General features: G+C 37.5%; 1 long non-coding RNA gene across 1 annotated transcript; it reads right to left on the minus strand.

Annotated features, from left to right (window-relative positions):
* Positions 1-353: 353 nt before the first annotated feature.
* On the minus strand, positions 354-999 carry LOC144230213 (uncharacterized). Its single transcript, XR_013334729.1, has 3 exons — positions 922-999; positions 576-719; positions 354-394 (listed from the first exon to the last, which is right to left on the minus strand). It is a non-coding gene; the product is annotated as an uncharacterized LOC144230213 (long non-coding RNA).
* Between the last annotated feature and the right edge of the window lie 11,457 nt (positions 1,000-12,456).

The following is a 12,456-nucleotide window of genomic DNA, read 5'->3' on the forward strand; positions in this document are numbered from 1 at the left end:
GCCGGAGAGCGGCTCCTCGAAAGTCGAGGAGCGGGTGCTCCAGGACTGCCGAGCAGCCGGGACACCAGTCCGCCCCGGTGGGCTTCCTTCCTTTAGGCTCGGGGAGCAGGGGGTTGGGGAGCTGGGAGCGAGGGGATTGCAGGGAACTGAAGTGAGTAGAAAGTGACAGTGTCCGGGAGAGCAGTAAACTTTTATTTTCCTCCCAGAGCAAACAGAGTCGAAGCAGGGGTAGGGTTTGGCTGCTAATCTGAAAGGAGAACNCCTCTTGTAAAGGCCGGCCGCCTACCTGGAGTAGGAGTCCTTAATTACACCCTCCTGCCTCGGAATCCATCTTCCCGGCAGCGCCTGGCTCTCCCACCTCCTCGGGTGACTCAGCTGACCCGAAATGCCCACCCTATGAAAGATCCAGAAAAGTAGTTTCCCAGGAAGGTTAGGGGTTTGATTACACACACAAGTGTTTCCACTTCGGTCCGAAGCAATTACCCGCCCCTTCCCCTCGCCCCCCTCCCCGCGCGCTCACGCTCGCGGCCCGGCGGAGAGAAGGGCAGACGCCCCCCACCCCCGCGCGCACGTACCCCTGCACTTTGGAGGTGCGTGTGAATTTCCAATGGCGCCGCAAGTTCATGAGTGTTTGCCATCAGCGGCGGGCAAGCCCCTCATCAGAGCCGAGAGCATGCAAGAGCCATTCATCAGCGTGCAGTGTTATTCGTGGACGACCCCTAAATCACCGCAAGAGTCGTAGACGCACTGATTGGTCACAGCGCGGGAGCCCTGGAGCCTTCCCGTACCCGACGCGGCCGGGAGGAGGGGAGGCGGGAGGGGCGGCCAACGTGGTTCAGTCCGGCAAATCCCATTTGACAGGGAAAGGCAGTAAACGGGGAATCTCTGCTTTTGAATAAAGGAGAAGAAGAGATAAAGTACCTGTCATCTTGACAAGTGGCGGAGCGGAGGAGCCCAGGATTATAAATGGTCGCAGCCCGGCCCGGCTCGCCCTGTGATTGGGCTCTCCCGCGATCTGCACTGGGGGAAGCGCATGGTAGGCTCCTCTCCTCTGTCTCTCTCTCTCTCTCGCGCACACACACACACACACACACACACACACACGTGTACGCGCCTGGTCTCGGGCACACTCGGCCCGGCGCGTCCCCCCGTCGCACAATTAAGGTCCTGGATGCGGCTCCCCGGCAGCGCGCCCCGCTCGCCGCCTCCCCTCCCCCTCTCCTTCCTCCTCCTCGCTCNCCTTGCTCCGGTCGGGGTGATCCCCAAATTTTGTGGCGCGTCCTCTGAGGAGGTCGCTGGGAAGATCCTTCGGGGCTCCCAGCGAGCGGGAAGCCCCGAAGTGTCGCCACTTTCCGGGGAAGTGGAGAGGAGGCTTCTCCAAGTACCCGGGAGCCAAGTTGGGACGCAAAGAAGGACGGAAACGAGGGGCTGGGCTGGCGTGGGGAGTGCTGGATCTCGCCTGAAACTTCATCCGGAAACTCTGGATGGGGCTGGAAACAAACAGATAGCCTGAACTGCGCGTTGAAAAAATGACCGGCGTACGGATCTGCAACTCGATCGCAGGCTGTATCGTGTTTTGCAACCAATTAGAAGGAGCGTCAGATGTTTGAGATGGAGGTGGGTTGTGTCTGGTCTCTGCTGAGCACCTTGTTATGCCCTTTGCATCCCCTTCCTACTGCCTCACCTTTAAGGTAGTGGTGATGGTAACCTGCTACTAATGCTTATTGAGGAGAAAGGGTAACAGGTACATTTGTTTTCTGGAGTCCTTATAATTTACAGCTGGAGAAAAGTTTACAGGTACTTTTGGGTAAGTGCAGAGGAGGTGAAAGGGGGAGGGCCGGCCAGGCACTTTTTCCAGGGCCCCAGGCAGCTGGGATTCCGGAGAGCAGGACTGTCTCTTCATAATACTCTTAATTCTTATCTTCTGACAATGTATTTGTCAAACATTTGTAGACTCTGGCAGAATCCACTGGGTGGTCTTCTCAGTAGAAATAGAAATATGTCCAGGCATTGCCTTTCCTTTCTGTTGTCAAAAGGAAAACAAAAAAAGTCAGGGCTGGTGTCTGTGAAAAGCTTGGAAGAGTACCCCAAAAGGTAGAATTGCAACTGAACAGAACTTGGGCTTTGATTCTTTTCGTGAATTTGATTAAAAGGCGTTGCGTACCTTCCCCCACCCAGTTGCTTAGCTGGAAAAGTATTCGTGGTCTATCTAGTATATTAAGAACAGAGTTTAGAGTTAAGAGTAACTACGTAATGAAAATTCATTCTAGATTTTAATATTTCAGTTGAAGCAAAAATTTTACAAATACACCCTCTAACTTTGTGTTCTCCTTCATCTATTCTTAATTATCTAAAACTTCTAGCTTTTATTTCTTAAAAAATGAAATTCTTGCAAGAGCCTGGAAACTTTCGATTTGTGATCCTAAATGCAGAGCAAATATTTAATTCTTGCTCTACGAGTGAGAGGTTAGTTCAGTAATAAGACTTGCTAATCTCACTTTAAAATGTCATGGCATTCACAAACTTCCTAAATTCTTCAAAGATAGGTGTTTATAAATGAGTTTGGTTATTCTGTTGTGTATTTCAGGATTCTGCTGTACCTTTCTTCCTGTTGCATTTTCCTTAACAATTTGCCTTTTTTTTAATTTGACTTTTAGTATCCCTCTTTGCTCAAAGGTACTGTTTTTTGCTGGTGGTAAATATATTTTATTGTAGACAATTTAAAAAAGAATATTATGAGGGAAAGTAATTCCTTTAAGACAGGTATATTTTTACATATATCACTCAGTTTTTATGAAGTGTGTTTATATACTAATCACAATGCCAGGGAATTTTATATATTTGAAGAATTTATTAGTATCCTGGGCCAATAGCATTAATGTTAGCAACTCATGGCCAGGGAGTAGCAACCCTAATGAGGATTTCTGAATTAAGCCGATAAAATTATAGTAGAATTCTGACTAGTTTTTCCCCCCAAATTGAACCACTTTGCACAGCTGAGTTTATTTTCTAGAAAGAAATGTTTGAGGTAAATTATAGACGCTCTTCTTACTATGATCTTGTAGGCGTGTCATGAGTCTTTTGGATAGAAAAGAGAACCTGCTTTATTAGGGGGAAGACAAAGAAAGATAAGGATGCTTATCTTTGAATAGAAGAAAGCACCTAAATAGAGTGAAAAGTTTTAAATTTATTCAGAAAGAAAACCTAACTGAACAGTAATAATCCAGTTAGCAAGTTCACACTATTCTTTTTTAGCTTTGCTTCTGAAAGCCAAGAGTTAAGACTATTTTCTTTGTAAAGAGTCAAGCAAGTGAGAACCCAGGCTAAAGTGTATGGCTAGCGTCGGACTAGAATGACCTATCAGAAATACTTGATCAACTCCGAGCTGATGTACAAAGAACGATGTTTTTGGAACAGCTGTGAAAGTATGTTTGGAAATGTTCAAGTCTGTTCTGCCTGCGGTACCACTGGGAAGTCCTGAAGAAGTCAGAGTCTGATATAAAGGCAGTTATATTTGTTTATCAGTATTGATCATTTTAATAAATACAGTACCTTTTTTCTTTTAAGCTTTATTTACCCCTTTCATTTTTCTTCTTCTTTTTTTTTTTTTTTTTTTACTTCCGGGCGGCTGAGGACTGTCATCAAGGTATTATACTTAACGTGAATCAGTGTATTCAGCAGTCTTACTGAATTGTCTGCCCGTTTCCTTAAGATGTGCTGTAGAAACCTGTTAAGCATGTTCGATGATGCATTGTTTCTCTACCCAGTGTTTTCTTTGATAGACAAATGTCTCTTTTGACTGTAAGGACATACTTCCTTTACTTCGATTGAAAATATGAGCAAAGAATACGATAATTTGCCATCAAACTTGGATCCACACCTAATTATACGTCCTTTGAATTTTCAGCTAAAGCCAGGGTTCGTATTTGTTTTTTAAAGTGGAATGAGAGTCTGGAGAAAATTTTAACACCCTTTCAAAATAAAGAAGCGTACTGAAAAGATAGCACAATAATGTAACACTACCTAAAAGTTTTAATAACTAAGTCTTTAAAATTATGGCCCGTAGCTCCAGTCAGAACACATTGAAAACCTTATTTTGGAGCTAGCAGCTGTTTTAAGAATCCTGATAAATATTTTGTGCTTAAAAAAAAAAAAAAAAACTTAGAAGTTTCAAAACTGATTAATTGTTGTGTCTTATAAAAACTGATTTATTTCATACTTTTTTATACCAAGCATTACCATTATGAAGCTCTCCTTCTAATTGAGATTAATGTTTCTGAGCAAAGAAGTGGTTTAAAGGGCTGCATTCATTTTGAGTGCTGTTGTAATCAATTTTCAATATAGCATTCCATGGTGGGTCAGTTTCCATCCAAACCTGCCTTATTATGTAGAATTAACTTGTTAGTGATTGATAGTAATACTTCTACATCTTGAAAAGTCATTTGTTTCCAAACAAGTGTGATGGCTTGTATGAGTTTTAAAATATTGCTCCTTATAATTAAAACATCCTTTTGGGGACTTAATTTGAACTTTTTCTAAGAATTATATAAAGCCTGAGGAAGCAATTCATTATTACATATTCGACTAAAATAGTCCCCCCACCCCCACCCCATGCAGTATGCCTCAGGTGTATTTTCTTGTTCATCAAAGGGCTTTTTGGTCTTTTGGAATTATAAATGGTAAATATTATACAACTAGGGTATTTTCTTTTTTGTTTATATCAGTATTCTAGTTGAGTTTTTCTAGGAATTCTTAAAATTCTAGATCTACATCTTACACATGTCTCACAACATTATTTCATAAGGTGGTGGGTATGACCCTGACAATGAGGGACAATTTATCCTCTTTGGAAACCTGGAAAGGCGGTGAATATTATTGTCCCTACTGTCATATTTTCATTTGTATCTTACTTGTGTCTGAGCTCAACTTCATCAGCGTTTTCTTCTCTTTTGAAAGACCACGTTAAGGTTTTCTTGGACTTTGGTCCATATTACGTTGCTTACTGTGATATATGTTGATATCAATAAAATAATAAAAGTACAGAGTATAAGGCTAATATAGATGAGTATTCTAATATAGCCAGAGTCTGTAGGATTTTAAAATAAAGATGTGACTGCCTTTCAGTGAATATAAAGTTCCCATAATGACATTGTTTTCTGTCTTCAGGAAGAAAAATAAGACTTGGTAGGAAATGTTTATTTTAATTTTCTTCACTGTAATGATAGATTATTCACATTGAATTCATGTTTTTACAGGTAAAAAATTCACCTAAAACAGTTTGAAGTGCTAAAATAATGTCCTCAAAATGCCATTTTCGAAGCATCATGTTAGTTTCAAAATGTGGAAACATGCTCTAAGATATGTAGATATTTCAAACACCAAAACTATAATAGGAATCCTTTGCTGGAAAGAATGTTGATTTCTTTTTATGGCTTTGGTTAAATGACTCAGGTGACTGGGTAGTTTGTTAGAACAGCTGTGTAGAATTCCTGTAAAAGATGATTACCTACTGAAACCTTCTTTCTACTTGAAATAAGTCACCGAGCAAGTGAATGTCCATATCATAGAATGTTCTCACAAGTCATAGGAGTTTACGATTGAAAGCATATCATATGATGATGATGATGATGATGATAAAAAGGAGACTTTACTGCTCTCTCACTACTCTTGCGATCTGAGAAGAGCTTGCACTGGGGTAGCACTGACATTTCAAACAAGTTTGTGATAGGTGGCAGTCTTAACTGATTTCCAAGACTTCAAGGAGGGAATAGATGGCTTAGATGTTTTAGGAGCGCATGTGGAGTACAGTGTATCACATTACCAAACCAGGGTTCTAGTCTTTCCTGTAAGAGAAGGAGTTGATGATCACTTCTGGAGATAGGGCATTTTAAAAAATCATTTCCCCCACATCTGTCATCATCTCTGGCTTACTCTGGAACGCACAAAACAGAGATTGTCCGTTTTGAAAAATCAAGTGTTTTGGGGAAAACAAGTGCATATATTCACACTTGTATTTTCATGTTGAATTATATAAAGGGATTTGTGAGATGCTGTTGGTTGGGAGAGTCTTTTCCAGGATCGGGGCATACTTTTTACTTCAATTACGGAAGTTGGGAAGGAGTGCGGATGGTGGGGTTTGGTTTGCCCTGGGGCAGGGTCATATTACTTAATAATAAGCAGCTATTTTATAACTGGGTCTACTGGTCTCTGCCTCAAAACCAAAGGACATACAGAAGGTGGGGGGGCGGGAGAAGTGAAGAAGAGGAAGAGGAGAGAATATGGATATCTTTTATAAAGAGTGACAGTCCTTTGAGCGTTTTCTGTGTGTAGCACTGTGTTTGACAGAAAAAGCGATCTATAAAGGGCACATTTGGTCATTGCAAGTTGATTGGGTAAGTACAAGGCAAAATTAGCTTCATGTTAAGCATTTGCATTTTTGATCCAAGAATGTGAACATCATTAGTTTTCAAAAATTAATCCAGGAAATTCCAAATATTGTATATGGCTCTTCATACTGTCAGAGGAAAGAAAATCGATTAACCACTCTATTTGTTTATATGGGACTGAACGCCAAATTACAATTTTATAATTCTCAAATCTATATAGAGACTTCAAAACAAACACTCTGATTATTTAAAATGATCCTTTAGGAGGTAACTTACAAAGTCACTTTTCTCCGAAGATGAAGCTCGTGATCAATATATTTTAGTCATTCTGTCATTTCTTCGATTATTAGTTACACTTGCAGAATCTTGTGAGAATTCCTCTTCGGATTGCCACCATTTAGAAAGAAATAACAGCTTGATAATGACTCTCTGCTTTCCGTCTGAATAGTGGGATGGCATGAATTTGTGGTCCCTGCTTTATCCAAGGGGAGAAAAAGATATTCTTTTATGAGAATAGATGATTTCATCTTGAGTTCAGTTAAGCTCAACTAATACTGCATGATTAGAATCATGGATCCACTGTGAGTGTGAGGAAGTGAGGTGTCTTTCTGATAACGGCGTTTCCGAAGAGAGGTCTTTCCTTCCCCCAGGAAGCCCTCACATCCCTATTGTGCCCAGCATTTGGCTTCTGTGCTAGAGTGGTACCTTAGGACAGCTAATGTGCTTGGATCGTACACTCGAAAATATTTTATGCAGAGAGTAGTAAGACAGGACTGAAATTAATTTAATTTATGAGAAATGGATGAAGGATTTTAATGGGTTTGCATGAAGCATTTACAAATATGTTAATATTGGGATATGTGTATTTTGGTCATTAGAAAAGCGATCCTATTGAACAGGATACCTGTTTATTCTCAGTCTACCAAAGGCTCTTGTAGAATGTGACATCTATGCTAATACCCTTATCAGAGATTTTGAAATTTGTCAACATGTAGGTGGAAAAACTTGGCAAGGGACTGGTCCTTTTTAAATAGCTCTTTAAAAAAAAAAAAAGAAAGAAAAAAGCTGGTACAGGGCTTGTCATTTAAAATAATTATGAAAGCCAGAAGACAGCTGTAAATTTTATTTCTTTCAGAATTTATAAAGAAAGCTGTCAGACCTATAGTTTGTGAAGAATAGATTTGACTTTTTTTCTCCTCTGAAGAACAATAAAAAACATCTCAAACAGTGTCTTTACATTTTAGATTTATAAGCAAAAATGAAATGAGTATTTAAAATGTAAATTTTTTCACTTTAATTTTGTGTAATGCTGAGGATAATAACCAGGCAAAATACTGCAAATAATAACTAGTGATTTAAATAAATATAGAAGAGTTATTCACTATAATATCAAAAAGGAGTAAGAGCTTTAGTAATAAACAACCATATTTTGTCTCATGATTGTGACAAAAATAAGGCGTTCTTCTTACAGCAATATTGCTGAATTTTATGATAGCATCAAAAATAGTTGGAGAATAACCTGACACAGTCAAATTAACTGAAACATTAATCCTCTCCATGGTCTCTTTAAGAGACATTTCTAGAGAATTTGAAAGCTCTTTAAAATGGTCATACCTTCCAGCAAAAATGATGTTTGTTGCTTTACAAAGCTGTCGATGAATCTGGGTTCAGAAAGGGGTGAAGGTTGATGAGAACTTTTGCTAGGATCTTATCACTTGAGTTAGAACAGACATTTTCCATCTGTAATATATTTCTAAGTTGATAGTTTGATCTTAATTTTCAACGAATCTTTAATGAGGCCACAAGCATATTTAGCACTTAGGGTAAATTTCAATTTAAACAAAAGTTAGATCTCTTCCTTGTAGGTAATGTGTACCTGTCAAACCAGAATGAAATCCTCACTTTAGAGTAATTTTTATGCTCCCTTATAACTTTTTTTGCCAAATAGAAATCGCCTATTCTGCGTTTCCTGTGATTAAAAAATTAAATGAAACAAAATCTTCACTTACTGGTTCCTTTTGACCTAGAGTATATAGTCTCCGAATGAGAATGTGGCATTGAAAACATTTTTATAAACAGCAAACAGCCCTCAGTTGTTCAGCTGATTTGCCAATAAGATTTTTTTTCTTTGTTACTAATTTTAAAAATTACATGTCTGGTCAAAAAGAAAACTTTTAAAATATTGTCTATCTTCTGTTTCCATTGTGAGAGGATTTTTAATATTATGTTTTAATTTGTATGGTGTTAGGTGATATAGTATATGTATAGTGTTACACCTTAAAGGAAAATACATCATTGCAAAGGATGTAAGTTAAAAATAAAGCTTATTTTTAGATGATTCATATAGGATTTGAAACACAGTATGTTGTAGTTAAAAATGCAGTGTCCCGCAGAAGTCTGTATTTTATATTTTCAAAATCAAATATTGTTTTAGTGATGATGTAAATAATTAGACCTCATTAATTGAAATTTTTACACTTATGGCTTTTATCTTTTACGTGATTCCACTAATCAGAAGTTCAGATATTTGCTTAAATGGATATTATGCTCTATCGTCCATAAGTAAGGAATTTAGATATATTAGTAATCAAAACAGAAACTAACCCCAATATAAGTTTTTGAAGAACCTAATAGGAATGAAGATGATTAGGTAAATCTAGTGCTCTAGAAACCATAAAAATGCTTTAATGAATATCTCATGATATATACTCCAGCTACTGGGAGACGAGTCGTTAATAGATGTGTATGCTGTATCCACCCAGATAACCAAAAATTTATTTATTACAAAACTGGAAGATGAATGAGATATTTATATTATGTTGCTTAAGTCACACAGTATGAATGCATCTGTAAAATGAAAGTTACATTTTAAGATGCATCATTTATTTGTGTTCTTAATAAAATTCATGTTATCTTGCATTTCATTTAAGTACGATGTTTAGCACGTTGGGTCAGCCTTCAGTATGTATAGCCATGGCAAAAGTCTAAACTCTTCTATGTCAAGTTTTGGATAAAATCTGCACTTTCCAATAACATCCTTCATCTCCAATGTGCACGTGTTTTTTGAGATTTTGACAAAGAGATCTGAAGGAGAGGACCGAGTGCTTGTTTGAAGAGATGCCATCAGTTAATTCTGCACACATCATCTGATGAAAGTAGCTTTTAAAACTGTATTGTACTTCAGATAGGAATTTTAACATATCAAGTTTGGTGAATTTCATCTTAAGCTATCAGCACAGGGTAATTTTGAATTACTTAACACCAATCATTAACGTATCATGTATTTCATTTAAATGTGATATAAGGTATATGAATTGGTCGTATAATTACCACATGAGCTTTGAAAAGGCTGTAATGCACATTAAAATTTTTAAATGTTAAAGTGAAATATTGGTAGTTCTCAGTCTTGGAAATTGTTATTAATGTAAGCCTTCTAGGGACTCTGTTTTTTCATATTGCTTTTGCCTTTTCTTTTTGAATGTACCTTCTTCTAGGTTATTATCACTTAACTTAAGTCTGGTAGCATTTGAATTAGGAATAGATGTAAATTATTAGTACACATTATGTATTTTTTCCCCCAAAGGAAAGTATCTTAAGGCTTTCTGGGTGAGGTTCCAGGTCTTTCAGGATTAAGAAGCCTTGGTATAAATGGCTAATTTTGGTAGAAGAGTGTTACATAGTTTTTAAGTCCTCGTTATTACTTTTAAAAGAATATCCCATCAGGAATAGGAAGCTTTGTGGATAAGCTGCCACTCTTTGATGAAGGATTATACGTTCTCCCCTAAATCTGTGATCCCAGAATCTGTTACACAATAGTTTTATCAAGTAGCACTGGACTGGCTTGGCCATCATTTCATTTCCTTGAAAAAGTTTATTGCTTCCTTTCCTAAATCGAATATTTATGCAGAGTCAGTTGAACTATAAATTTGCGGCATGGATAGATCCAACTCCTAAAATCCAGAGGTTAATAATTTGCTGCAAAATAATGAAGCCTGAGGTTTGGAAAGATGCTTTTACATTTACGCCAGATGACAAGTGAATTGATTGTTGTGGGGTACTCAGTCATTTAAGTGGCTTGCCTACTCAGGAAAGTGTGCAGGGTCCGTGGCCTGATTGAAGTTCCATGGAAGCTTTTTACATGTTAGTAATATTCAAAGCAACTTGAGACAGAAATAATAACATATCAAAAGGAAGCCATCACATAGCATTCGTTAACTTTCTCGGAACGTGTATGCAAAAAATGAGCATATTCCTGTATGATTTGGTCATAGATTGTTTTTAAAAAAGAATGGATATTCTGTTATGTGGTTATATTCCCTTAGAATGAATAAGTTCTTGCAAAGCAGTAGAGTATGCTGAAGATATGTCATCTAAGGAGGTTTTTTTTTAGTCAGAGAAATATATTAAAAGTTGAATGGTCAGTTCATCCTATTAAAACATTAAAAATCAAATATTGGTTAGTTGAGACATTTTAACTATAAAACACAGTGAGCCTTCATTAAAAAGCATAATTTATTATTGGCTCTTAAGTTCCTTAATAAATGGGTTCTTATTTCTGAGCACACTAGCTTTTAAAAGTTTAAAAGGAGTGGCAAAGTTTACCATACAAATTGCAAAGTCCGGAAGTAGATACAAGTTTTTGACCATTTAAATAACTCTAGTTTTGTGTGGTTAGTCATTGAGTCATCTTATAAATTCAGAAGATGACTGTCCTGAGTTATTATTCCCTTCAACTTTTATATAGGCATAAACATATCTGTTGTGGAAGAGCGATGAATCGAAAAACTTGGTTTTATGCTTAAATGTTATATTGAACATATTTATGAAACGCTGTTTTAAAATATTGCTTTTAATGATCGCTTTAATATAACAATTGACGATGTAAATCTTCATAAAAGATCCTAGGCTTTTATACTTGGTATAAACATGAGGTTAAAAAATGAACAGTATTACGAAACTACTAGACATAGCCAAGTTTCAAGTACTTTATAAGATGTTTTAGAAGAATTTAATTAAGACCTTAAAATATTTTATGCAGACACTTATCCAGATTTCCAGTTTATTATCATTGGGAAAACACTGGGTTTAATACACTGCATGGTTGAAAAACATTAGCCCATCGCGTTTCCTATTTTAAATTCATTTTTTAAATAATTGATTGTCAAGTTTGTTTCCTATAACACCCAGTGATCATCCCCACGAGGGCCCTCCTCCATGCCCATCAATTCTTAAAATATATGTGTTTTAATTTCACATGTACAAGTAATACACAGATTAAGGATTTTGAAGAGCAGGGTTTTTATTCTATCTTTCATCAGCTCTGTAGCTGAACCCTGGCAATCCCTTTCTTCATTATTCTAAGCCACTATCAGATACTAATCTTTGCTGTGCCCGCAGCTGTTGGTGGATTTTTTTTTTTTTGCAAACGTAATTACAAATACATGTGTTTTGTGCACCTCACTTCCTTTAAATGCTTATAAAGGAAGATGAAAGGCAGCAGGACAGGCAGTGCCCAGGTCCCTGGGTGGTTCTCTTAGTTTCCAAATCCTTATGTCAGTGTCAAACACAAGTTTGGCTTCAGTGATGTCCCACGATGAAACTGACTAAAAATTTAATACTTTCTCGACAACAAGTACGATTTTATGGAGTTGAGTACCACTGAGTCAAGTGGTTTCCACATTTCTATGGGTCATGTTTCTACATTGATGGTCATAATTTAAACTAAACCAAATATGATAGGTTTTTTTTCACTTCTTAAAAACCCATTAAAATATGACATTGGAGAGAGAGATTTATTAATCCCTTGCATTCGTTTGCATGTGCCCAGTTGGAGAATGATTGAGGTCCCATGGGCACTTAACAAATGTACGGTGATATAACCCCACAGAAATTAGAGTACTTTCTGGAGAAAATTCAACATACTCACTTGCATGAATATTATTTATAGAACAAAGCTGGAAACTAGCTATATATAAGGAAATGTTAAGAAATGTTGAACGTGTCAACTTTTAAGGATAACCCCCCTTCGTTATTTATAATCCCTCTCTTTTAGACTATAGGAATGTTTCCA

This window comes from Crocuta crocuta, unplaced genomic scaffold (assembly GCF_008692635.1).
Source record: "Crocuta crocuta isolate KB4526 unplaced genomic scaffold, BGI_CrCroc_1.0 scaffold90, whole genome shotgun sequence".
NCBI classification, from domain to species: Eukaryota; Metazoa; Chordata; class Mammalia; order Carnivora; family Hyaenidae; genus Crocuta; species Crocuta crocuta.